The sequence below is a fragment of the Strix aluco genome, chromosome 16 (genome assembly GCF_031877795.1).
Source record: "Strix aluco isolate bStrAlu1 chromosome 16, bStrAlu1.hap1, whole genome shotgun sequence".
In the NCBI taxonomy this organism is placed as follows: Eukaryota; Metazoa; Chordata; class Aves; order Strigiformes; family Strigidae; genus Strix; species Strix aluco.
Window position 1 is genome coordinate 15,381,416 of NC_133946.1, and position 27,971 is coordinate 15,409,386.

The 27,971-nt window shown below is 41.9% G+C and overlaps 2 protein-coding genes across 6 annotated transcripts in view; one reads left to right on the forward strand and one right to left on the reverse strand.

Moving 5' to 3' along the window:
• PIK3C2A (phosphatidylinositol-4-phosphate 3-kinase catalytic subunit type 2 alpha) overlaps positions 1-22,264 on the reverse strand; it is a 73,896-nt gene extending 51,632 nt beyond the window's left edge. Inside the window, exons 1-2 of one of the 4 annotated variants that reach the window (XM_074841815.1) lie at positions 22,159-22,264; positions 15,543-17,201 (exon numbers count right to left, since the gene is read on the reverse strand). The gene's annotated coding sequence lies outside the window, so the exon portion shown is untranslated. Of the gene's footprint in view, positions 1-272; positions 997-15,542; positions 17,202-21,932; positions 21,998-22,158 lie in introns of those variants that run through there. The other 3 variants (XM_074841818.1, XM_074841814.1, XM_074841816.1) reach the window with 3 other exon arrangements.
• NUCB2 (nucleobindin 2) overlaps positions 22,134-27,971 on the forward strand; it is a 30,981-nt gene continuing 25,143 nt past the window's right edge. Inside the window, exon 1 of one of the 2 annotated variants that reach the window (XM_074841819.1) lies at positions 22,134-22,298. The gene's annotated coding sequence lies outside the window, so the exon portion shown is untranslated. Of the gene's footprint in view, positions 22,299-22,387; positions 22,518-27,971 lie in introns of those variants that run through there. The other variant, XM_074841820.1, reaches the window with a different exon arrangement.

Consider the following 27,971-nt stretch of genomic DNA (forward strand, 5'->3'; position numbering starts at 1 on the left):
GGTCACTTGCTCTAACAAATATGCAGGTATACCTTTTTTTATCGCACTGATACAGAACAATAAGTTCGATCAAGTTGTGAACATTAAGGCAGTTAACGCTTCCACGTATTAATACTAAGGTCTGAAAAAGCTCCCGGAAGAAACAGCAGGGCTGTTTACCGATCAGCTCTGTAAACAGCCAACTTCTCAGGAACCACGGGAAGGCGCCAAGCCGAGGTTAGCTAACCCACTCAAAAAGCCAACTCGAAGATGAATAAAAAGGAAACGTAAACCTGGTGGGTCTCTGCAGCGACAGCCAAGGTCCCCCCTCCACAGGGCGAGCACTGCGGCTCCCCAGCGCCTCCAGCTCCGTGCCAGCCGCCCCGAAGACTTCACCCGCAGGTACAAAAGGCTCCTCTGAAACCCGGCGCTGCGAAGCGCAGGCAGCTCCTCAAGACGCCTGGGAACGACCGCTCCGCGCGGGGAGCGGCACGGCTCCAGCGCTCGGACCGATGAAATCCTTCCCGCAGCCGCCGCCTCCCGGCTCGCAGGAGCCCGCACCGACACGGAGAGGCGGGGACGAGCCGGCGGGCAGCGCTGACCCCGGCCCCGCTGCCTGAGCCCCGGGCCCCGCCGCTCGCAGGTGCCGCCCCGGCAGCGCGGGGAACACCGACCGGCCGCCCCCGGGCCCGGAGCCGCGCCGAGGCCGCGCCGGCAGTGGGGAGCGCCTGGAGGCCGAGGGTCGCGTCGCGGGGACCCTTGAGGGAGAAGAGGGCGAAGCGGGGCAAGGCTGGGGAGTGGAGCGGGGGGGGAGGGGGAAGCAAGCGGACACCGGCGGAGAAGGACAGGACCAGGGGAAGGGAGCAGAGCCCAGCCTCGTCCCGACACCCCGCGGCGGGGCTCCCCGCGCCTACCTCGCAGCGCCGCCGCCCCGCGGCAGCGGCCATTTCCCTTCTGGCCGCCGCGCTCGCGGCCCCCCCCGCCGCTACCCCGCCGCCGTGCGCTCACTTCCGGCCCCGGCCCGCAGCGCTGGCGCGGGAGGGGGCGGGGCGCCACCCTCAGGAGAGGGGCGGGGCGGGGCGGGGCGAGGCGCCGGCCGCTTCCCTCAGCCCCCGCCGCGGGCGGCCGTCGACGGCTGCCGACTCACCTGTCCCCATCCCCTATCCCCTGTCCCCTCCCGGGGTGCCTCTCAGGCGGCGCGGCCCGGCCGGCAGCCAGGGGCCGCCCCCGCTGGGGAAACGGGCCGGTAGCGCCCGGCTGTGACCGTCGCCGCGGTGGCGGCCGGGCCCCTTCGGCCACGACAGCGGGGGCTCTGAGGGGACGCTCCGTCATTTCCTCCCCTTACCGCCCGGTCTGCCCGGGAGCGCCCAGCAGGCCTGGAAGCGTCCACAGCGCACCGAAAGCCTCCGGCCGGGCGGCGGGCGCGGAGCCCTGGGCGGCGGCGGGGCCGGGGCCCGCCCGTGCCCGCCGGGAGCGGCGCCAGCAGCGCGGGCAGAGGCTGCGCAGCACGGCGGGGGCTCCGCCGGAGCGAGAAATGCCCCGTCCCTCGCCAGCCCACGGCTCCGGTGGCTCGGAACAACGTGTTCCATCCACCACACCGAATGCCGCGGAATTTAACTTCAGAAACTACTTCGCCGGCCCCGGCAGATCCCTGATGTCAACGCCAACCTTCCTGACGTACCAACACGTTTCAAAAAGACAATATTTTGGTTTGACCTTCACAACAGCTTCAAAAGAATACAATGCTTTGAGTACACGCAGAAGTATTGCATGGGGGATTTTATACAACGTTTAGACAATGGGCCTTTCATAACATCAAATTAAAAGTCGTAATGAGCATTTAAAAGTAAAACACAAGTTTTAATGTAGATGCAAAAGAATTCCAGAGAGAATACATTCTGCCCATTCAGGGCATACTACTCAAAATAATCAAAGAATTCCATTTATGCCTATTGGTACTTTATTCAGCACTTCTAGCACACCAAAGAATACAAAACACTTAATGAAGCATAGAAGACACGTGAAAAAGTGTCAGTTTAGAAGCTACAATATAAAGGAATAAGTCATAAATACATTGCTGGCAGTGACATCTTCTGTGTGATCATATATTAACCCCACCATTTTAGCATCTAAGAATTTCCTGTCAGATAAATCTTGACCTGGTGCCATTAGGCCAATGAAAGCCCTTGCAGGTGACTTCACAAGAGCAAAATGGAGACTTGGAAGGCCAACACAAAATGCATTCCTGTAGAAGCATCACAGGCGTGATGCTTTAATTACACAGATTAAAAAAATTACCAGAGTTCTTACTACCCCTGTGATCTAAGCCCTCAGTATTCAGGTTGTCAGTTAAGAGCAGAAATCGATCCTTTCTGACACAATTCCGGTATTGACAGTCAATAAGCCAATTCTGCTCCAACTTTGAACACGGAACAGAGAATCAGAAGACATCTGCTTTGCTCTCAAGGTCCAGGTTTCTTTCCAGACTGCCTGTCCAAATACATCTCCTTTTTGGATCGCATTTTAGATTTGTTGTCCTGGCAGTCAGGTCTCCTGGCTGCCTCTTCTGCTGGGCTCCTGCAGTGGTGCTGGCCGGGAGAGCAGTGTACGTGGGGGTGAGTGACCCACATAACAATGGGAGGAGGCCTGTGCTGGCTGTGCTGGCTGTGCTGCCCCAACAGCCTTGCCTTCAGGCCTGTGCTTGCTGTGTGCATCCCCTGGCCGCAGGATAAACTCTGTGGCTCACTGTAACAGGGGGCTGCAGGCAGCTCCCGCTTGGTACCGGCGATTACACCACCTGCGCGTCCTTGACTTTACCTCAACGTGCAGCAAGAGCTTCCCATGTGAACACCCTTTGTGTCTGCCAGTAGAAATGAGGGACAGCATTGTTTTCTTGTAAGAAAACCCTATACTGACTGATATGGAAAACCCTTTTCTACGGATGGTGTCTGCAGAATGTGCTGCGCCCGTTCGATGCTGCACAGCTGAGGGTTCCCAGCATCTACAGGGGTGTAGGATTATTTATGCTATGCTCTCTTAGTAGCGCTGGGTCTAATAAACAGCAATTTAAATGATACTTTACAGAGGCAGAATGCCTTTCTCACTGGCATCCTAACAGACCAGCACCTCCTGCTGTAAAACAGTCCCTCCAGTGTTTGTGCTGCTTTGCCCCTCACACACGGGTCGCAGGGAACTGCTGCGGATTGCACCTCTGACTCACCTGCCACAGGGTTTAGTCCTGGGACAACCATTTGTCTGTGTTTCATCCATCACTAGCCAATGGAGCATTAATCTGCTTAGCCTAAGTAGAAGGCGGCTAACACATCCAACAATTTCAACAAGATCATGACTATCTGACTGACTAACCCCCATCACGTTATGTAATATATGACAATATGACCAGGTCATAAATGTCAAGATAGAAAAGATTATTTGGTTCATTCTATGGATTAGTGCAGAATTTTAGACTATTATCAAGCCTGTATATCAGTCCCATGATAATTGTAAGACCCTCTTGTGATTCTCCTTAGAAATTGTTTCCTTCTTGTCAGGAAACTTTCCTGCTATTTTGCATGTCTTTTAATAACTTAAGCCCATGCTTTTTAGCAATATCTCATTTTTGCAAAATATTCTAGGTTACAAAGGGCTGCATAAAACCCAAATTCCATGTTAAATAGGTACACTAAATTACAAACTGAATATGCTATTCCTTCCTTTGCTTTCGCTCCTTACACTGAAGAGCATCTCCAACATCAGTTCTTTTGCTTCTGTTTTCATAGTTTCTCAGCTACATTCATGTTAAATATATACTAATTATCAGGTGCACTCTAGAAGCAGTACCAGCCAGTTTTAGAAATTGCATTTGTATATCAGATGCCATGTAACATTCTCCATAGCTTGGCAGCCAAAATAGTTCTGCTTCAAGAGAGATAACTGCTTGGCACTGGAAGCCCAGCTCCTAGGTAAAATGACACTATCCCCTAGAGAGTTGAGTCAATGAAGGGAACAATGACATAGCCTGCAGACTTGCTTATGAATGGATAATTACAAGTTACACATTCCCACATGAAAACATTACATCAGTTTTAAAGTATTTCTTATACAGGAAGTTATTAATATGTCCATGTAAATGCAATGCACAAGGTGTGTGTCTCAGCAGACTCACTACCTCGCTACTATAGATGTTGCCTGTGATACATTGACCAAATGCCACAGCTGCCCTGAGTCAGGAGACACTTGGTAAAACTTGTTAAAAAAAAAAAAGTGCGTTGCAGATAAACAAGCAATAAAGATCCATACGCTTTTATTAAGGAACATTTATATTAAAATTTAAATTACATACTACAGGCAGAATAAACATGAGAGAATTTGGTCAAATGTTTGGAGAAATTAAGTGCTGTGCTCACTACCCTGATATTCAAACTTCACAAAAGAATTCCAACACAACATATGCAAAAATCGAATCAACTTTTGTAACTAACTATACTGACACTGGTATTAACTGGAAATATGACAAACAGCAGCTGGCAGATGCCTTTTAACACAATATTGAGGATACAAGGAAGCTTGATGTATACCCAGATCAGAAGTGTGACTACATGTAACAAGGCATAACAAATGTGTTTTGGTGAAGATAACACATGGGAATAAAAAAAAAAAAACAACAAACAAAAAAACCCCCCCCAAAAAAATCACTTTAGAAACAAAATTGCCTTAATTTTCTTCTCAGCCTAAAATGCATTTATGTAAGCCCTACAAATTTAACAGATGAAGGCTGAATTTAACTACTGGAATTGCTACTTGCCTTTAATTAACTGAAAGGAATAAACTTCGTGAGCATTGTTAGTGTACCCTTTTTGTGAATGAGAAATTGTTAGTAGAAGCACAGGGGTTATTAAAGGAGAAATGTGTTTCCTCTGACAATAGGAAGATGGAGCATATCGTACCAAGGACAAAAACCTCTTGGCAGATACCATGACGTGTACCAGAACACGGTACTTTGTGCAGCACGTCTGTTCCATGGAAATTCCCAAACACTTGTTCATCGGGGTGGGGACTGCAACACAAAGTTCAGCCCCGTCCCGCTGACATGCTCCCCTTGGCACAGAGCTCGCGCGGGTGTCTCCCCGCCCCGGGGAGCGGCACTGGGGGGCTCGCAGCTCGGCAGGGCGGGCAACACTGTGCTTTGGGCAGGTGCGAGCACCCATCCCGCAGCAGCCAGCCTCAGCGTCGCAGGCCCCAGCGCAATGCAAAGCAACCTCAGGCGCCTGTCATAACTGGCGAGCCGTGCTCAGCACTGCAGCTAGGCTGCTGTGTGTGGCCTTCAAAAGCCTTATGACTGGGACTTACATTATGGAGCAGTTTAGAAACTCATATTTGAAAGAAAAAGGCTTGATCTGAATTATAAAGTACACTAACTCAGGCTATGCAGGAAAGGAAAATGATGCATCTACATTTACGACTCCAATATTAGGCAGCTCTTCAGGATAGCTACGAGACTCAGTGAGGTTTGAATTAAAGGCTAAACAGTTTAAATTTATCTTGTTACATTTTCCTAAAGACGGACGTATAAAGTAATCATGCCAAATATACTGAGAAACAATTAGCTTAAACAGAGTAAATACTACAAAAATCTACCAATTCTCAGCTAATCAAGACAGGTAGTTCTAATGTCCTCAAGGTGACTCCTATGTATTTAAAGGCAACAAGTTTTAAGCCCTAATTCTGGAACATATGGTAATTTGTATCAAAATTTCAGCTATGATTTTTTAGTCTTTATAAACTTTTTTTTTTTTCTCTGAAAACCAGCAGAGGGAGACAGGTTCTTTTTCACTCCTAAAGAAAGCAAAAGATTGTATTACTTCCTCAAAAATATACTTTTTGAAAATGCAGTATAATTTCCTGGATTAGTCTCACAATGCCTTTTCTTGGTGATTTTGAACTTTATTAACACTCACTTTTCTTGTCCTGAGTGTTTACTCAAGCTTAAATGGCTAATGCTTACATCTGCAGATGTTTATTCAACAGTATGTTGCTATTAATATTTCATTGTGGATTTCTTTCAGGGAGAAAGGGACAGTGTTAGTAATGAATGAAAGAGAAAAATAGGCCATGGTTACGTTTTTATTGTTTCACTGTTATGCAATAGCTTGCATGTGTTTTCCACATGTGTCAGGTCTGCATACGGCTCTCAAAATCTATACAATAATTTCAGCTAACTATATATGTACAAGTTACATATATATATATATGAGTTAAGGCTCAAACATAAGAAGAAAATTCTACTCTGCAATCAAAAAATACTGCCAATAGTTTCAAGTGCAAGTAAAATCTTCTCTTGGGTTAATTTCTTAGGAACTCAGGTCCTGTTTCAGTAAATGGGAATTTAGGCACTAGAAGCCAAAATACTACTACAGATCTTGGCACAGCAATTGTATGTCCCACAGAATCTAGACAACACTCCCTACAAAACAGCATGACAGGGCATACATTTGAAATTCATAAATGATTTTCCATATTTACCTCTATTTTTTTCAAATACATTATGTCCAGAAGAGCTATTAGAACAGGGAACTGAAGAACAGAAACAATTTAACACATTTCACTACTTGTTTTACTGTAAATACTTTGTGATAACTTTTAATCTATTTTTTTGATATAACTTCCTTTTACAGGTGGCTTATATAATCAGAGAGGAAATTATAAGAGAAGTTTTTTGGATAGATGTGTTCTATGTCATATGCACGATTTCTATAATTTGAAGGCTTTAAATAAAATGAAGCTTCTGAACATTCCTAAAATGGAGTGGATGTAGAAGAGTTAGAAAATGCACACAGAAACCGTGTCAGGGCTGAATAAACTCCAGAGGTACCGTGGGATAGTTGTTAGTCTATAGTATGCTTTCGTAAGGCCTATTAATGCAAGAATGATGCCAGAAAATCCTGAGGGAGAAACTGCGGGCAACAGGATGCGTACCTGGAAATAGCAATCATTCCTTGGATAAAGGTAATTGAGGTAATTGGAAAGACTTCTGGTATTTAAAATCCCAATCACAGCACGTCATGCTTAATCAGGCATCCAAAGGCAGAGGATGATAAAACTTCATACTGACTACTCACTTGAATTATCCTGTATCGAAGAATTAAAATAAAACAAACAAACAGACCCAAACCACCACTAGCAGTAGGAATCCTAGAGCAAGAGACTTCCACAGTGATCTCTTTAGCAGGCTGCTAAGAAAGAGGCTACAGGGTCTTCCCCCAGCTGCCCAAATTCCTGCAGCTCCATCGAAGATCCAAGCCCTCACCCACAAAATCTGCTATTTCTTTTCTGGTATGAGCTAATAGCATGAAGCTTCTTGTAGTAACCCTATGTTCATCAGTAACACAACTTCACAGTTCTTTAAGCATTGCGAATCAATGGAAATATTTTGCAAGTAAAAAAAAACTATTAAAAAAGAAATGTACAATTCCTCAATGTCATGCATTTATTTGTAGTCACACAGTGCATATTGCTGAAAAGAAATTATCCTATCAAGTACAGTGGGGTAGTTTTCATATCCCTGTCCAAGTCTAATTCTGTCACGGCTGTGGTCCTTGTACTTTGGTGTACAATTTTTTGTAGTTTTCATAGGGGAAGTTAAGTGCACAATGTGTTTCCTGCAGGACCTTTGTAAACCTGGTTTTCAGGTTAAGGGTCAATGATTCAAATTCAACAGATTTTATCTAATGGATGTTCTGGAAGCAGCAGAATTAATTTAAAATGTCTGAAATCCTTGCCAAGATGCTTTAGTTGGTAAGAAAGCATCTTCTACTTAGGACTGACAGTTATGTAAGAGTAGAGTACTGGCACGTTATTCAAAGGGATTTATTAATTGCCTTTGATGTTCACATTCATGAGTAGAAAGACACCCAAGCTTGAGGGACAAAACCAGATATTGTTTTAATGAAAAATAATCTCCGAGTTTGGTGGAAAACTTTTCAGATAGGAGTGCAGTAGTCAGCCCCCAGCAGAAAGAAGCCAACAGCATGAATACATGTCACAACTCACTTAAACAACTTGATGCAGAGTTTGCGTGTGTGGGAGGAAAAAAGTAGTGTGTGTTCATGTATGCACTGCTCACCGAGAAACTTCAAGGAGGAGGACAGCTAATCGGCATACTGCACAGTTCTGGTCTCATTACGAACCCTGTCTTTGGGGATACTACTCATCCATCAGAATAATTCTACCAAATGTATCAGGAACTCTGTCAGGATTGAGCTTAGGCACCCCAGTGTGGGTGTGCACAGCACGTTGGGAACATCACTTCTCATCTTCCGAGGTGTCAGAGAAATCACCTGTCAGCACACCTTCTCGGGATCCACAGTCATCCTTCTGCAATGAAGCAGTGACACATCAGGCCATGGAGAAATACAGCACTCATCCTAATTAAGAGCAGAGCTCAAGCAGCATTGAAGCATTTGCAAACACAGTATTAATGTTAAAAAAATTATTTATTTTCCAAATATAAATGTAATATTAAGTTTTAAATAGTAATGGTCCTTTGCTTGAGAAATAGGCTCAAGAGTAGCTGAAGGATATGGAAGACGATGTGGATAAGGGAATGGCACTTCAATATAGTGTCATTGGCTAATTCTGCCTATGACACCATAACTAATTTGCTACAGTGCAGCAAGTATTTAGGTCTTTGCGGGTGTGTGGTGAAAGTATAGAGTGGTCTAGTGACTCTTTGAAACTTCTCAATGGAAAAAATTTTATCTACCTCATTTTAACTAAATCCCAAGCCTTTCGGAAAAAAAATGATTAAATTGCATATATGTCACCTGCAAATATTACTTCCATTAGAGTACTGCATAGTCTTTTGGAAGAGCAGAAATTCATCATCCAAGTCAGGAATCACATCAGAGTAGCATTAAGCATGATCTTGGTTTTGTATTTAAATCAATGGAAGTTTTGTTCTGGTTTCACTGAAAGCATAGCCCAAAAAGAACAGAATTATCTTTGCTTCAACCCATTAAAACCAATGGATAAATCCACCTGAAATGTTTTGGCATCGCCCAAAGGTACCTGGCTGAATCCTTGACCTGTGAGAGACTATGTATTAAAATACCAAACTAATGAAAAGCTAGGTCCTCCAGCTATTTGTTCATACTCTGTTAGAAACGTCATCCTGTCCTTCTTAGTCTCACATTATTAAAAGCAAGTCCAACTCTAACCTACTAATTAGATTATGAAGTAAATTGCCCATCTTCTATCTAAAATTAAAAACCTTTAGAAATCCACAAGGTTATAGACAGAAAAGCCAGATTTGTTCTAAAGACAAGTAGTCTTTGTAAGATTTAAAACCTGAATAAAGATTAACATGCTAGTCTTATAAAATGGCCCTACCATGCAGTGAAGTATTATTAATGTAGTTCCTGGCTACTGCATTTTCCTAAAGCAGCAGAGAATACACAGTGCTGATCATCTCTGATCCTTCTCTTTGGTTGAGAGAGACTTTAATAGCTTGTTCTAAAGACAGACAGAAGTAGACTTTTTTCAATCCTGAAAATGTAAGAAACATTCCCAGCCTTTTAGAGAATTCCTAGCATATCTCTGAGTATGCATACAGCTCTCACTAAAGGGGGAAGATACAGATTTGTAAGATTCCTCCTCCCCAAATTATTGCTATCACAAGTCCTACAGTTTGGAACAGTCAGGCTAAAAATCCTATTCTCAGTTAAACCACTTCTACGTGCTTAGTTTTTCTCACATCAGTTTCACAAGCTTTGCAGCCACCATGGCTTTCTAAGGAAAAGGACAGATAGCCTGACAGCTGTAGAGGGCTTACACTGAAAGCATTTAAAGAATCCTTCTTTAATCTGATTTTAGCGGAAATTAAGCTTTACTCATTTTCTATTTGCACCAAAATTAACAGGGTTGATCTCACAGATAACTAAAACATTCTCCCAAAGTTTGGAATCTGTTATGTGCAGTCTCAAAAGCTTTTATTATGTTGCATTCAGACAAAGAAAGAACAAACGAATGAATGATTCAGAGCAAAAAGCTGAAACTATCTGTTTCCGTGACAGTGTGTATCATAATGTAATTTGTTAAGATTCCATCTGACCCCTCAATAAAGGGGATTTGCAGCAAGCCCTGGAGTCTCTGAAAACCAGGCCACATGGTGGGATGTGGTTAAGACTAGAACTCAGGTATCCAGTTTCCCACAGGCTCTTCCATAACTGATTGTTTCCAGAAAGTCCCTTTTAACCCTAAATTACTTTAAAAATACTCACAATTTTTTAATCTCCTTTCCGATATCACAATTCTGAGAATTCACTAACCTTTTGGAGCGTGATCACCAATAACATTTTTCCACTGCTGTATTTCTTTTCCTTTTTTCCCTTTCTTAAATAAGCATATAGGTTAAGGAAGCTCAAATAAGCATGCTAGGTTATTTCACCACCTAGCATTTTAGTGACCTAACCCAAGTCATTTAGGGTCAAAACAGACTTTCACAACACTGAAGACCCTGCAACTCGTTAGAAACCATTAGTTCATCAGGAAAGAACAAATGTTGTATTATGCTCTCAACTAAGTGCACACATAGAGATTAGAGAGTACTAACAGAGCATGACTAGCACCTTTGCAAATAAAGGACTTCAAAGATAAATACACTGCTTGCCTAATGGCAAAAGGCAGACAGATGTGATGACAGAAGTAGATCTTGTATTGAAAGCTTTTTTTTTTTTTTTAAAACCCATGCTTAAACTGTATGTCCTTCTGTGATCATTAAGCACTGGCAATGAATGTTTGTTGTAAATGAGGATTTAAAAAAAATCTCATGATGATATTTTGACTGGCTTTGAAAACCCTTACATGATTAAATAACTTGATTGCAGTCTACTACTAACCATTAGTGGTACAAAAGCCAGAATATTTTGATGCAAGACATCAATTCTTGCCCAAAATTTGAGTCCTATGAGGGGCCCTATGTCTACAGTCATTAACATGAAGGGAGTTTTGCATTGACCAGATGATAAAGCCTTAAGACTGTGTTTGAGTATCTAAAAAAAGCTTTATGCGGTCACTTCAGTTGGAAAAGTTCCTTAAAACCTCAGAAAATAGTATTAATTTTAAAATAGCATGGGAAGCAACACAGAGACTGTGTAATTTGTTGGGTAGGTTGGGGAAGGATGACTCCTCAGAAGGATTTGCAGGGGCTCTACATGTCCCTTTGCACAAGAAGTTTTGAGGAGAAACTCAGAAAGGCCAGGGAAGGATGAATGAAAAAGTTTTGTTGCAAGACAGGCCTTCCAGTTGCCTGGTAACGAGGCAACTGAACCTGCACCATTTCTTAGATGAAATTATACATCCGCAGCCTGAGGCTCACAGAAAGAGTTTGATAACGCTTTTACAACAGATACAATTTGTTTAGGCAAACCAGTTTGTCTTGGCTTCAGTTCACCAGCCTGCAAAATGGACGTTATCTAACTGTGGTTTTGTGAAACAAGGAACAATTGCAGAGTGCTTTCAGATAGACTGATGAAAGCTCTTACTTCGTACGTTACATTTTTATTGGTGGAGGGTATAGAACATGGAGGGAAGTGAGATTAAGGCCAGAAGAGGTGACAACATATGCAAAGAAAATAAGGTCCAGAAGAATTTTTGTTGTCCTGATCTATTTTATAGGTCAGTCTGTCTCTCAGACGTTTCCATCTCCACCACCTTTTAAAACTGTAAATGCTTTTGCATCAAGTACCATAAAGAAAGGCAGTATTAGCTACCTTTAATCCAGTGTCAACACCAGAATAGGAGGCAACATGTAGCTAACCAATTCTAGGAAGCTCTTAGATGTCAGTTCACAGGGCAGCTTTTCCACTTCTAAATTGTATCAACAGATTTGGAATCAAAGCTTCTGGTTTTTATTTCCAGTGTGGCAGTTGCTCCACAACATGGAATAACTTATTTGCTTCACAATCTATGAAACCATTGGCTTAATGTTTATCTATTTCACAGAATAAGTATGAACACTAACCACTGTAAAGTATTTCATATTAAAACTGCCAGTAAGAAGAAACAGTGTCTAAGTAATTACAGTGTGATGGCCATTTGGTTGCACAATTGATTTGATGTTGGTCTTCCAAAATTATTTTAAAGGTATTACTTTTATATTCATATCACTATTTAATTCCTGTTTCTGCAAAAACATATTCTTAAAAGTGAGTGTTATTTGCAGGAGTATGTAGCAATCTTGATTTTCTTTCTCCACAAGGTTTCCTGTACCCTTTGCTTCAAACTGTCCTTCCCCTGCTTCCCCCCGTGACATGAGTCATTCAGGTCAACCACATAACTTTCCATCCAAACTAGATACATTTGGTAAAATTACCAGTTAGATACCAAAGCAAATGTCTAGGGTCCATCTTTTGAAATAAAGCTCAAGATATGCAACAAAATGTTATACTGATCTGTGAGTTTTCCTACTCCAGGATATGTAATTTCTTTTGAAAGAGCTCACGTGAGGATTTATTTCCATTCCTCTGCAGTAGGCAGAAGCCTGTATTTCTATTTTCTAGACACACAGCTCAGCAGAGGCAAGAACAGGATAAACAATGCTCTTTTAAATATTCTCACCCAGTCTTATTAATATTTTTGGAGGTGAGGAAAAATATCTGCAATGCAACATTAAACATGTATGAATTGACAAAGAATAAGGATCAATGGTTGATAAAGTACAAGGGGTGACAAAAGCAGAGTGCAACAACTTGTAAGCTACTTTTATGTTTAACTAGGGTTAATGTAGGTCAATACAAACCATGCAAATTCCTCCCTGCATATCTTTTGTAGAAATCTTTTTAAAATTTCATCAAAGAAAAGAAAAGTTGGGATGACTTCCCTTTCTGTAATGAAGTTGCCCCTTGCCACAGATTATTTATACATCTTGCTCATAATATTACTTCTGAAGAGAAAGTGTTTCATCTCTGAAGTAGACAAAATGTTTCCTGATGGCCAGGGTCCAAAACAGTGCAGGATGGAGTAGAACTTGCAACCATATCCTCCCATTCTTGTAACATTCAAATTTCCTCAGCAAGTTTTTCAGGAACAAGACAATGTTGGGGTCCAACAAGGATATCAACAATACTTTTTGCTAAATACTGTTCCTTTTTCAGTGTGAGGAAACAAATACATATCCAGTTTGTAACTCATTGATCCAACAAGCAATAGATACATTTTTGTGTGTGTTTTATTTTCAACTTCCAAAACTGCAAACATTGTCAGCACTATTCTACAGATGTCCACAAACATGCATATTTCATTTTGGCATAACCAGATGAAACAGTGGACAAAAGGGTGCTTCACACTGCTGAGAGTCTAGAAAGATTGGGGAAATTGCTTCCAGAGCAGAAATGCTCTTGCTACCCTTTCACTGGAAGATTCAGTCTTCAGCACATTCCCCATGGAAGTGCAGCAGGGAAAAACAAATGGACTCCAGACAGGTGGGGGACTGGGGAGTGAGAGCCACCTCTCCTCAACCACTTCTGTGGGGCACAAAAATGAAAAGGCCATAAATTCTGGTTTAAATCCTCCACTTTCCTATGTCCTGAAAAACACTCAATACACACACTCACCTGCATGCTTGCTCACGCTTGTGCACATGTTCACACTCACTTGCACGCTCACCAGTATGTACGCACACTGATGCATCTTTACATTCACTCCCCCCCCACCCCTGTGCCCATTTGCTCATACACAGACTCCTGTGCCATCTCACGCCCATGCTCACATGTACTCACTCACACTCACTTGGTCCTACAGCTGCACCTCCTTGCACTCACACATGCTTCCCACCCATCCTTTGAGATTTTTTTTTTGCTAGAACAACTAATCATTCATTCTTCAGTTACATATTTTTTATTTTCAACACCAAGTTCTGCTAATGGCACTGATTGTTATTTTGTCTGCAATTAAACATAAATTCTCACCAGGAACTAAAGCACCATAATTTAAAAACCTAAAGGAAAAGGAAGACCTTTGGTTCGTACAATTCATGACGACACAAGGTAATAGCACTTTTCATCCACAGTGCTTAAAGAGCAGAACTGTACTTTCACAACATGCACAGGAAAGTGAAAAGTGTGTTCTGAACTTTAAACTCTCAAAGGTACATCAGATTCTACCTCATCTTCTCCACAAAGCAGTTAAAAAGCTTATACTTTAACTCTGATTTGCAGTCCAGTCCAAAAGGTGGGATAAATTCACAGAGCAGAAGACAGTTGAGAAATTGCAATATGCAATACCAGGGAAAGACAGGTAGCAATGTTCAGCATGCACTTTTGAATCTGCCATCTGATTTGATTCTTTTTTTTCTTGTGTTATAAGAAATAGTGACCACTTCTATTTACCTCCAGCATGCCACTCATTACCTTACAGGAGTAGACTTGCATGTCATGTTTATGATACAGGTGTACCATGGATTTATGCAGTAATACAACAATCCTTTGCATTTTATGCTATCATTTTCCTAACAATTCTACTATTCCTAATACTTGCTATTTTGACCACCACTGAGTACTGCACTATTTTCACAAAACTTTCTTATTACACAGTCTAAGCAATAACAGCTAGTTTAAAGGTTGCCCTTTTGGATTAAAAAAACCAAGACCGCCTTTTCTTCAAGCCAAATCAGTTTACATTACTAATATATCATTTGCTGCTTTATCACCCAGCTACTGAGTATCATGAGATACTCTACAAATCTAAAGTAAAAGGTCAACTTTTAATTTTACTACTCTAAGTAATTCCCTGTCATCAGCAAACCTTCTCACCTCATTTTGTAGCCCCTTTGGGATCATTTATGACAACACTGAAGCACAGAGGCCTGGTACAAATTCCTGGGAAACATCACTGCTGACTTCCCCCTATTAGTCCAAGGTTGATAGAAAAATAATAATAAATAAACAAAAAAAACCTAAACACCACAGGAATAAAACCCCCCTGCTGACTCCCCATTTTTTTCCCTGGCAATAACTGAGTGATAATGACATGCATATAATTATGACAGGACAGAAGTAGATACAATTTTAAAAGACAGGCATTTTTAAAAAATTACTACCATGATTTTGTAAATATCTGGTAGATACTTAGCTTTTGCTTAATGTTCGGATGCTACTCATCTGCTTTATGATGACAGTGGCATTATAGAAACTGCAGATGACTTGAAAAAATATGTAATAAAATATTGATTTACACAAGAAATCGAATAAAAACTGCATCAGGAATAAAGTGCTACATTTTCCTTTAATGAGACATTTATGGTACTTCTTGTTCCGCAGGAGATTTGTGTGATATACATACACTGTATGTCCTTTACCACAAGCCTTTTTTTTTTGACTTTTTTTAATGTTTCCATTAGTGGAAATGAGAAGCCAAAAAAGTGCTGTAAGTGATAACACTTCTTGATAGAACCACAGTACCCTACCTTTCACTTCTTGTTTTTCTTGCTGTTCGTTATTATCTCATTTCCAAGCCACCCTCTTCAGTGGAGAGTACCAAAATAGCTTGTACCAACTCAGATGTCTTACCTTCTTCTCAAGTAAGATATGGTTCCTCTTCTGTCTTCTCTTTGTATTGCTTCAAGTCTGAAGTTATCATGTCCTGTACCAGTATTCATATTTTTCTACATCTTCAAAACAGTGAAACCTTTTTTTGTTTTGAAACTAAGTTTTCTTCCTCAATTTACTCTGATTCTTCCCTTCTGAATATATTATGGGTCTTGCCTCAGTTCTATGTGTTTCTCTGACCACATCTCCTTCACTGTTTCTAAAGCACCCTGCATCTTTACCAGGTTTTGGTAAATGTGCATGTAAATAATCTTCCCCTACAGAATAAAAACTGTCTATTTCCTTTCTAATCAGTGTAGAGCTGAAATTTTCAAGGAAGCCTCCCTTCTTCAATCTAACCTAAAGTCCTGAGTCACTGGCTTGCTCAGTTAGAAAAATATATCTTATAAAATCTTCCAGAAATGTAAACAAATACTCAAAAGGAAGTAGGCATAGACCTAAAAATATGATTAAATATTTTGCTGCACCAAGGCATAAATATCCCTGTTTCCAAATAAACTTACTTGGCTGATAAACTTCTGTTTAAGTGTTGCTGAAGGTAGAAGTTGAATCTGATTAAGCATGTTTACCTTTATAAAACATGTCCAGTTGAAACAGAATCCTCTTTGATCAGAATAAGCCTTATTATTTTTGTTCTAGGGTAGACCTTATTAAAATTCAGTAAATAAAATTTTATATTATGAAAACATTTTTTTCTCCTCATCCTTTCCAACCCTTTCTAAGTTCACAGTATATTTCATTTTTTCTTTCACTTACTATATAAAGAGAAAAAATATTTTTTATAATTTTAAGATTAGAAAATCAATCTGAAAATTAATACATCACTGAAATCTGCAGCAGAAAGCCAGTGAGGTACATGCCCAAGAAAGGATAAGCAGAAGATGAGAGATAATATAGGATAGCTTTAGACTTACAGACTTTCACAGACAAAGAGCTCTCTTGTTCTGTGTCTGAGCTGTTCAGTACCTAACAGAAAAGGGACCTGGAGATTCTACCACTGCAATATAAATAGCTGCAGTTACACTGATAACTCATCTTCATTCTAGAATTTGGGTTTTGGTCAACATTAGAAGACAATGCATTTTTCTCCCTGCCTCTCCAAATTAACCAGTGTAATGGAATTCTCCTCAAGAGCTGCAATAAATAGGTTCTCGTTATATGCCACTGAATAGATGACTAACACCAGAACAGGAATAAGAAGTCTCTAATAACTAACGAGAACAATCCATCTAGTTTTTCTTTCCAATTAATCACATGACGTGACCAGAGTGGATCCACCAAGGGACCAAACTGCAGGCACTCCCAGTCAAATAGGCACACATCCCACCCCATGGCTGTGGTCATGCTGCCAGATATGCCCCAGATCATGGGAGGGGGCACTGGCACAGCCCCAGAAAAGCCAGGGATCCACCCTACACAGAGATTCTCCACCCTTCAGCTAAAGCAGGTTCCAGCCTGACATGAAATAGCCACATAGTACTTGGAGACAGAAAAATAAATAGCATAACTAACTAGCTATGGTAGGCTTGTGATTGAGAGAGGATGAAAACAATCTTGAAATAGTCAAAGCAATGATAGAAATCTTCACTCCAAGCAGCAGGCCTTACAACAGCATGGGACCTGTGAGAAGAAGAAGAAGAAAAAAAAAGATATTAGCATCTTTCAGCTGTTGATTATTTGCTTCTAAAATTACAAAATCTTGCTGCTTGTTTTTTCTACTAAAGGGTGAGGTATCTCAGGTTTAGCATAGAATAGCTGCCATGGTGTAAGAGCATGTCATGGTTTAATCCACAGCAACTTATTAATGAATTCATACTTTTGGCTTATGAAACAACAGCTTAGAAATATTCCCTTCTTCCAGACTGGAAGGGGTTCTTAAAAGTGACTGAAATTTTCAGCTCTGAATTGCAACATCTGGATTAGTTCTATACAAAGTCTTTTATTCTAAATTTCATTTCCTAGAAAGGCTTGTACTAGCCAAAAGTAATAGAAAATGCCACCGCAATTCTACAACAGAAAGATGTATCTTGCCTCAGTAAATTCATCTCAGTTGTACAACGAATAATTAATCAGTCCCAAGTCAAGTCAACAACAGAAGATCTAGCAAACTTTGAGGCAAATATTCTTCCCTGCATAAAAGACAGACTACTCAAAAAAAAAAAAAAAAAGCTAAAATTACAGCATAATTCCTCTACTCCCTTTTTAGTCAGTATACTCGTACCAGGGCTTAAATGTAAGGAAGTCATATTGTTGAGAGAAAACCTAACCCTGTTACAACAGGAGACAACGCCCTCAAAATATGTAACTCTGGTACAGAACAGTCTCCTGAAAGCCAGGATATGGCCATAACTGATAAGCTCGTGGAACCAATACATTTGTATAAAGACTTTCTGACTACTTACATATACAAAAAAAAAGGGTACTATTAATCAGGGAGGATATGAGCTGTACTTGTTCAAACTGGGAAAAGATTCTTGGCAGAGGTCTGCCAGAGGGAGAAAACTTATGGGCCATACACTAAGTAGAAACTCATATAACTCCTCTGAAACCAATGCCTCCTCAGGGAGACATAAGCCACAGGAGAGTCTCACCAGTGAGCTAATTGCATTCTTGCCTGCCACTTTCATGTGAAGTCAACAGCCCTCCCACACCAGATAAATTAGGCAATTAACCATGACACTCTTAACTTTACAATCACTATTTTATTTCCATTTCAGGTCTGTGGTTAAGTGTATTAACTCATTGCTGTTGGGAAACACAGCAAACGACTTCAGCAGCCTCAGCTCTGTGGCCAGCAGATACTCGTACGCATCACAGGAAACCACACGTTGTGCTAGTTAAGCATGAGTTTTTCAATACGAGCATTGCCATGGCTGTAGAGGCACGGAGAATAAACTCTCTTCTCATTTCTAGGTGTTTTTTTCCTAACTCAAATGGAAGAAGTTATAATAACGCTTCTTCTAGTGGACAGGTGGGGGGAGAAGTACTGTAGCACCAGCCTTGAAGTTATCAGTTTACTCTGTTGTTAAAACACAAACTAATGCTATTGTTAGCCTCTCTCCCCACTTTTACTCTGAGAAAATTATGTTTGCTGCTGCCAATGGCAAAAGTAGCATCTGTCACTGTGTTTCCCAGAGCAGAGAGACAGAAGAGGAGATTTAGGAACCAGAGTTTAGGACTCCTGTTTCAGAGACATTTGACTACCTCTTTGTTCTGCTGATGGGAGTTTTAATATCAATAACCTTCCACAAAATAAAATTAATAGCAAAAAGTATCAAGGGCACTCTGATATACAGGAGTCCTTGTGAAACCCTACCCATTTTTACTAACGTACTAGAACAGTGTAACAAAACGGTATTGCTATGGTATGTCCAGCATTAAGAACAGTGTTTCTCAATTTCAGATTAAGGTAACTGCTTCCGTTGCAATACTAAAATCCTTAGCAGTTTTCAAATCTTGCAGCTTCCTGCATGTTGAAACTGGAGTAACAGTTTAAGACTCCAAAAAGCATCTTCTAAACCATCTAAACCAGTAATTGAACAGCTTTAGAAGCTGTGTGGCTAAAGCCAGGGGAGATCTGAGACAAACAGACCCAAAAAACCAACAAACCCAAAGGAATTAAGTGAAACAAAAAAAAAAAATGGCAAGAGCCAGAAAAAAGCGATTCAATCTCAGTAAGCGTAACACCATCTTGTAACTTATAACAGAAGGAAAAACTGCTTTAGAAATTTAGATAGAAAATTAGAAACTAATTTAGAAATAGAGCAGGAAATCATAACAAACTGAACCTTGTCATTGCATCAAAGTGAGTGTATTTTAATCTAATGGTATACACCAAGGTTCATTTTCTTGTATTCAGACATGCCAGGGCTTCTCATGTATTGGCCAGTGTCAGCACAGCGATTGCACCACTGCCTGGGTTGCTCTACAGGATGTTTGCATACACTGGCCATGGCCATTTTTACCATTGGATATTCCAGATCAGCCATTGAAGAGCTTGACATTGTGCCTGACTGAGGAAAACAATGTTGGATGTCCCATATTACCATTGGCATCAAGGGCACAGCTCCACACAGCTTTTTTCCTCTTGACACCAACACGTGTTCAAAGAAAGTCCATCTCTCCCCTATGCTCCCCTTAATTTAAAGTTGCTAATAGAGGCAGAAAACCCCCCCACCATATATTTTAAATATCCAGCAGCAAATTGATCTTTCCTGCAACTTTGCGAACACTTGTTCACATACAGAAGACAAACCAGCAGCGTGAGGTAGGCTATAACCTTAAATTAATTTGCAAAAGGTGAGGATGATCATGTTCCCAGAAGGCCAGCTAAGTCAGTTACAGCCAAACACCACCCAGAGCACTAGAGGTTTTCTTTCCTGCCCCAGCATGTAACCAGCTCCTGACAGGGCGGAGGTGAGGACGCTGGGTCGCTGCCACGCAGGCAGAGCACGATCTCCCTGCCTACAGTGTGTCATGCTCGTGGGGCCTGTGACATGGCAAAAGGGTCGGTCCCAACCAGCTCTCCTTATGCAATGTCGTGGTTTACCCTGATAAAATGCAGGGCTGCAAGTTTACAGGTTCTTTTTGCACATATTTGTGGCACATTTTTAACTGAACTTTAAGTATTATTGTATATTTATTTCACCTGTCCCATCAGAATGGCTATTTAGCTTTTTGTCATAAGCTGTTTGTGATTACTGACATGTACAGATGAATTTACACTTAATAAATTCCAATGCTTCTGGGTCCTAAAAATTATTGTTTACAAACTAGTAAAGAATACAAACTGACCACAAAACTCCGTTTCTAAAGTGAAAAATACGGTGGAAAAATTATTTTATAGGATTGAACAGTATTTCCTTGAGAGGAAAAGCTCCAAGTAGTGCCAGCCCTATTACATTAATAGCTTTCTGTTACCACAGAGGTCATTATAGACAGTTTACATTCCCATTTTTCTTTCACATGCATAACCCAGAAGCTACAATTTCAACCACCACTTTGGACTCCTCATTATAATTAAGCATTCGAAACCCCATAACAGTTTTGAGTATCTTGCCTAAGCTACACAAATCCCTCAATTTTTTTTCTTATTTGTGTAAGCTATTGCAACAGTTTCTTAAACAAAACTTAAACTAGCTTGTAGCTAGTTAATTATCTTGTAAATCAGAGTAACAGAAATGTAACACAGAGCAATAAAACTTTTTCAAGCATTTGTAGGTCTGTTTAAATACGAGTAGAGGCTCACAGTATTGAAACATGTAACAGGTTACAACTGGAATCTATGCTTATTCCAGAAATAGTTGGTTTTTATAGGAACTATAGACTATTTGCTAGTATTTTCCTATCCACTAAAAATAACTTTTCTGCATAACATATGATCACTTTTAGTGCCCAGAACGCAGAAAAGATACTAAACCTAAAAAACCAGGTACTGCACTTCAAAACAGGGTGGGAATGGAGATCCACAAATCAAACCCCAAGCTTACACCAAGCATAAACAAATGTGCAGGTTGAAAATAGTTTTCTAACTTGTTAATTAACACAGAGGTCAAGATTTTTTTCCCCCCTTTTTCTCCTGTAACAGGAAGGGACAACCAAGTCTGAGCACAATAACGCTCAAGTGGGTGAAAGAGAATTAGCAAAAAGAAGGAGCAGTCATGGAAAAGGATGCCTGAAAATACACTTTCAAATTCTCATGTATCAGTTCACGATTGGACACATAATAGTAACGATTTACTGCAACCAGGAGATTTGTGCGAAATGCCTTTCGGCGTAAGGAGCGAGCTCTCTCAAGGGGCACGGGGGGCAGTGACAGGGCTCCCACAGCGGACACGGCAGGGAAACGAGCTACCGCGAAACAGCTTCTGGCTCTGGGAGCTGCAGAAACTTCCGACGACCTCGCTGCTCCCCGCAGCAGTCGCCCGAGCGACCACAAGCACCTTTTCCTTCTGCAGCGCGGCCCAGAGCGGCGCGGCCGGGAGGGGCGGGGAGAGCGGCGGGGCCGGTTAACCCTTGCAGGCGGGGGGCTGTGCGTGAGCCGGGGGTGTTTAGAAGACGGCGCTGCACCCCCAGCCCGGGCCATCTCTCCGCGGAAGCCGCAGGCCGGGTCCCCTCAGGCCCGCCTGCCGCTGACAGAGGCGGCCGCTACAAACCGGCCCGGGGCCGCCGGCTGAGGCAGGGCTCGGGCAGCCGAGACAGGGGGCCCCGGGGCTGCAACTCGCCGGGGGCCTCCGCAGACTAACGGCCCCCTCGGCGCTGCCCGGCGCAGGGACGGGCCCGTGTCCCCACCTCCCCGGTGACGCCAGAGGCGCGCGGCCGGAGCCCGCCCCCGCGGCGACCGCCACGTACCTTCCCGGCGCAGGCTGCCGGGGGACGGCCCGCCCTCGCGCGCAACCTCGCCTCGGCGTCCAGCGCTGCCCAATCAGAGCGCTCCGCGACGCCCGGACGGCGGTCAGGCCCGGCCAATCCCCACGCTTCGAGGGGCGGGACCTGTCCCCATGGCAACGGGAGCCGAGGTCGCCGGAGCGCCGTGGGGCTGTCGCGCCGTACCGTACCGTACCGTACCGTACCGTACCGTACCGGGCCTTGCCACGGTGCCGAGCCCCGCAGATCCTCAGGAGGACGCCCGGGGGACGCTCCGTTCATCCCCGCGCGCAAGCGACACCTCGCCCTGAAGAAGCAGCGGCTCCTCTCCCGCCGCAGCGGCACGGAAAGGTAGCGTCGCCCGTCCCAGGCCGCCCTCGGGGCGGTGATGCCCCCCTCGGTGGCGGAGGGGGCCGGCGGGCGCCGCCCCGCGGGCGTGGAGCCGGGCGGAGGCCTCGCGGCGGGGCAGCTCCTGCCGTTGGCCGCCGGAGGGGGGGGGGGAACACGCGCTCTCCCTCGCCGGTGTCTGACCGCCCGCCCGTCTGTCAGATTTGAAAACGCGAAATAACGGTAACGCGGGGGGAAACGGCGCGCGCCGTGGTGCCGGGAGGCGGGCGGGCGGGCGAGAGCGGCCCGCCGGGGCGAGGGGCTGTCTCCCGTGTGGGGGGCGGCTGAAGTTTGAGCGGGAGCGCGCGGGGGGCCGGCAGGAAGGAGGGTCCCCCCGCTCCCCTCCCTCCCTCCCTCCCTCCCTCCGGGCCCTGGGCACGGCTGCCCCCCGCCAGAGGCAGCGGCTCCTCAGGAAGTAACACTCGAGCAGCCCCGCGGTCAGTTTTAAAGCACCGGCAGAAATTCCTGCGTTCCTGGCAGCAGCAGCGAGATCCCGACCGGCTGGTAATTGCACAACCGCAGGAAAAGCTTCTGCCGCTTTGTCCGGGAGACTAGACTGGTTTCACTGGAAGGGGTACGGCTGTTCAGCATTAGGCTTACTACAGTACCCCTGGAGGAGCTTGGTAAAACAGTGTCAGGCTAGCCGCTGTACTTGCAAAATATTCCAGAAGAGGAAAAGGTTGACACACAGTTGTAGAGAGGTAGCTCTTTTTTCCTGAAATGAACACGGCTATGGTTTTCAAAAGAGTTCACGTTTGGCAACACTTTTTAGTAAGCTTATGGGAGAAGAAGCCTCTGCTCTTTGAGTTGCAAGTATTTGTTGTGGAGAAATAATGTCCAGCATTTTCAAAATTAGATCATCACAGTGACAACAATGAAGCATCAGTACACCACAGTATAAAGTTCAACGTGGAGGTTTTCTTTGCGTTTTTTTTGTCATCTTGTTTTCTCCTGCTCTACAGAAAAGTCCTGTAGCTGGCTCAGTATTGGTGCAGTTCTACCCTGAATTCTGAAGTGACTGGCCCTCTCAACCAAACAGAGCAGCATAGGAAAGGTTCCTACTCTAAAGACTGGATAGGAGATGAAAAGCCACTCAAAAATTGTTTGAAACCAGTTTTGTTGTAACCCGTATGGGCCTCTGCTTTAAGACTCATGAAAGGTTTATGGGAGGGGCCCACATTTCTGTGAGCACTTAAGATCCACTTACATCTCTTACTGTCATTTGCTACACAATGATCTTGTACAGTCACAGGGCAACATCCAGCATGGGCCGCAAATTATTAACCCGATTACATACAGTACCTCCTAACTGTGATTATGTATTTTCCCTTTTACTCACTACTGTAGTCTTTTGGATGGTGGCAGTATTTTATTTTAGAATAAGATAATTATATTTAAAAAAGTAATAACGTAAGTCTATCTTTAAACAAACTGTGTCCACATAGAACAATGTGAATCTCATTCACTTCTAACCAAGACAATTAACATAAAACAAAGGGGAAAACAAAATTATAAATTAATATTGCCCATTGAGTCTGTTTAAAAATTCCATTAGCTATTGGATGTGAAGGCATACAATGTAGGCATCTGACATCAATTTGCTTGTGACTTGATGCTATAATACAGCTTTGAGATACCATTATTTGATATCTGAAATTATATTCAGAAAACCCCACCAATAAAAACTAAGCAACAAAACCAGAAAGGATTATTTTTTTAATAAGACCAAGGAGAAGTTTCTGTACCTTGGCTGTGTAGTAATGGTAGTACTGCTGAACATAAACTTTCACTTCGTATAAGCCAAGTTAAAGGTTTTCTGTCAAAAGCTGCCCCCAGGTGATACACACAGAACTGAAATTGTAATCATGAAAGGGGAGAGCAGTAGTTCTCTGAGATAATAAAAAAAGTAAAATATTATTATATTGACTCAAATGTCCAAGGTGTGGAAATATTGACTCATACTTCTAGTGATACACTGACTAAACAAATGCGCTATATGAAAGAAAGATAAAATCCTTTACTGTTAAGTTAAAAGCCAATATCAGTGTTGTGTTGATTTGAACTCCTGTGCAACAAAGATGTCTATCTAGTGAGGTATTGTGCTCTTGTCTATTTGATTGCTCAGTAAGCAGAAGAGATATCTCTGAAGTTCCTGTTAGATACACATCATATCTGGCCAGGGAGATGCTTGTATGTAGCTAAAAACATGGCCAGGTACTTAAGCCAAATCAAATGCCATCATGGGCAAAATTCAAGTTAATTTCAACAGTTTTTGCTCTTATGTACTACGCATGATTTGACAGCTGGAAGAAGGAAAGAAACTGCATTTTATTAGAACCATTTTAATCATATTCAGTTGAAAATATTCATCATAGGTAATTCAGGAAATATATGGACTCTTTTCATGATTACATTTCTTATGCCTTATATTCTTTATAAAGCAGGAGTGGGACATTTGTGTATATTTCGATTCCTAAGCAAGTAGAAATCAATGGGAATTAGCGAATTATGGAAATAAATCTCATTAGGCAGCTATCATTAAGTGCCTAAATATTTTTAAATCTGGCTCCATATCATTAGCTCTAGATTTATTCTTGTTAGCTATTTCGTATTTTCTTTCCAAAGGAGAAAAAAGGTACCTTTAAGTCCCGGGGCATTTAAGGTGTACTTTAGCAACATCATTTGTTGTTGACTACAGCAAAATGTGTATTAGTAGAATAATTGATATACTTTTTGATTTGAGATTAGGGTTTGAGCAAATACTTCAGTTGCATGTAGTAGCATATTTGAAATGAGGTTGCTTTTTACACCAGCACTGACAAAATTGCTGTTCACGTTTATACAAAAGGAATTTGTGAGATTCCAGGTGTGCTGTTGTATTTTGTTCTGTATGGGAACTGAACTTACAGTACAGGAAGCTATTTTTGTACTGGTAATTATTCTTTTTAATTTGCTTTTGAAGTTGGTAAGAGTTTTATCAAGTATGCACTGAATTCAATACAAGTTTTTGCCCGAGTACTGGCTTCATGAATCTTTTTTTTTGAGCCAACTTTATTGGAAGGAACAGATAAAATCATGCAAGTTCCCTTTAAAAACAAGACTAATATTTCAGCATTCTTCAGTTAGTAAGGTAGCTTTGTAGATGCTGATATTTATTTTTCTGAAACAATGATAGGGAAGTTCTGTGGAGACACGTAGTATAAATATGTATATTTGTGTGTGTGCACACAGTTTTTTAAATAATGAACCATTAACATTGCAACAAGAAGAAAAACAGTTTTCTTTTCAAACTTTACTTATGATGGAGCTAAGCACGTGTAGCAGCAGCCATACATTTTGCTTCTATGCCATCTTTATTTCTGGACATACAGTTGCCTTATAAATAGTACTTGCTTCTTTCCCACTTGAGCATTCATAGTTTGTGTTACTATATAGTACCCCCCTGCATTTGGGTGACTCATTTAATAAAACAGCTGATGTATATATTTTTTTTTTAAAGATTCTGTCAGCAAATGTTGTACTACACACAGTTGAGGCATGCTGTCTTTTCTGAGAAGCTGAAAAAAGAAGCTGTTCTGTCAGCCAACTTTTAACTGTAAAGAGAATGAAGCAGATGAAGTGCAGTGAGAAAAATGCAACAAAGTCAAAAGAAAAGAATTTAAGCAAACAGGATGAGAAGAAAGGGTTCTGCTGCCTTCATGTACTTAAATAATACCGGTTTAGATGTTTATGTGCAGTATTAAAATGTTTCTTTTAAAAATAAGGAATGTCTTCTGGTGCAGAGAACTGAGTGGGATGTACTCTTAACAAAAGATTAGGACAGCATGTCTAGGTTGAACCCTGTTGGAAAAAAAGAAGCAACATCTGAATCATGGGGTTAATAGACAACTTTGACAGAAGAGAAAAAAATGCTTGAAGGATAAATGAAAGGAAAACTGTTGCTGCTTGTGTGGGTGGGACATTTACTGAAAGAGGAGAGAAGAAAAAATGATGCTTACATCTTAGCTTTTAAAAGGATGAATTCTCATTTGGGAAGAAAAGTATGCAGGTGTTTCGGTGTTTTGAAAGATAACTTGTAAAGGGAAAACTATTGCAGGCTGCAGCCATTTCCCTTTTCACATTGTTTTCTGCTCATGTCTTCAATGAGAAATCTATATTTAGAGGACTGGTGACCTAGTGAAAAGACATCTTCACCACAACCCGAGGTTTAGCTTAGCATCTTGAGCTGAAACAGGTTTTTGCACTTGCTTCTCAAAACCGTTGCCACGTTTTTCCCATGCTAGTACCAGATTAACTCGTTGGACTAACATTGTGAAGAAGATGCATTAACTATAGATTCATTGACTTTCATCGTTGGTTAAGGTATGATAGCTTTCAGTGTCTGTGCAGCGAGTCCTTCTGAAAGAACAGGGAGGGACTGACACTGATATTTTAGGTGTTTCCAAACAGAAAATATGGCAGATGAATAATCTGTTTCTGCCTAATTTCAAACATTTAATGTATTTTTTTAAGATTTTATGGTCTAATCAATTTATATCTTTGCAAATAATTTTTAAAGAAATGGAAAACCCCATGGAATTAAACATTCTGTATTTAAACTGCAATATATAGACAGGTATATCACTGTTTCAGAGAGGTGAAACAGATTCAAGATGCTAGATGGCTAGCTCAAACTGCTGGAGGAGTACTTTACACAGTTCAGACATAATATTTGTAATATTCTCATTTTGGTAGTGAGGTTAGAATATTCTTAGAAGGATGAAGATTAGTAGATCTATTTTATCTCTTTCCTGTTTTGTTTTGTTTTTAATTTGGCACTGCATATGAAGATTGTTCACTTCTCCGATGTACAGCATTAAAATAGGAAGTCACAGTACAGTCTTGACTATAGAGAATATTGCTATCATCCTGCATTGTATGTCACACAGGTTTAATGACTTCCGTATCAGATACAGCAGGTGTATGTGAAATTTTATGAATAGGTAGGCTTATTTGTGGATTTTATAAGTCTGGATTTGTGTTTACATTGCCCATCATGGTGCGCACGGGTTTGGCAAGAGCAGATGTGCAATATGACATTCACAGTGTTGTGCTATCTTGCTTCACAATCATGCACTGAGCTTCTGCATGTGCAGACATTACACACTATACATGATGTCACTATATGTTTTTGTCTATCTCAGTTTTAGAAAATTTGACATTGGGTGTTACTTTTTAAAAAATATTTGTGCTTTGCTAGGAAGGTGATGGAGACATCAGTACCAGAGTTATGCTGTTTTCTGGGCAATAGGTGCTGAGTTAATGAAAAGTAAATTTTCAGGTTTATATTATAAACACCTGGCAGTTGTGTAAAATAGGCGTGCTAGTGCTATGTTTAGGTGCTTGTGTTAATGTTGCTAAAACAGACTTCAGAAGCTGCATTTTGTACTTACCTTTCAAAGCCCATAGCTCTTTATAATTCAAATGTCTGATCCTACCCCACTGAAGTTGATAGGAATGTGTGATTAACTTTAGTGGGATCAAGATCAAGGTTGCTGGCAGACAGCCTGCTTCTTTTCTTTTCCAATTGTGTTTTTCTGTTCATGCAAGTACATTGGTGGCTCTATTTTCTGCTGACCATCTCATTCTTTTGGCTCT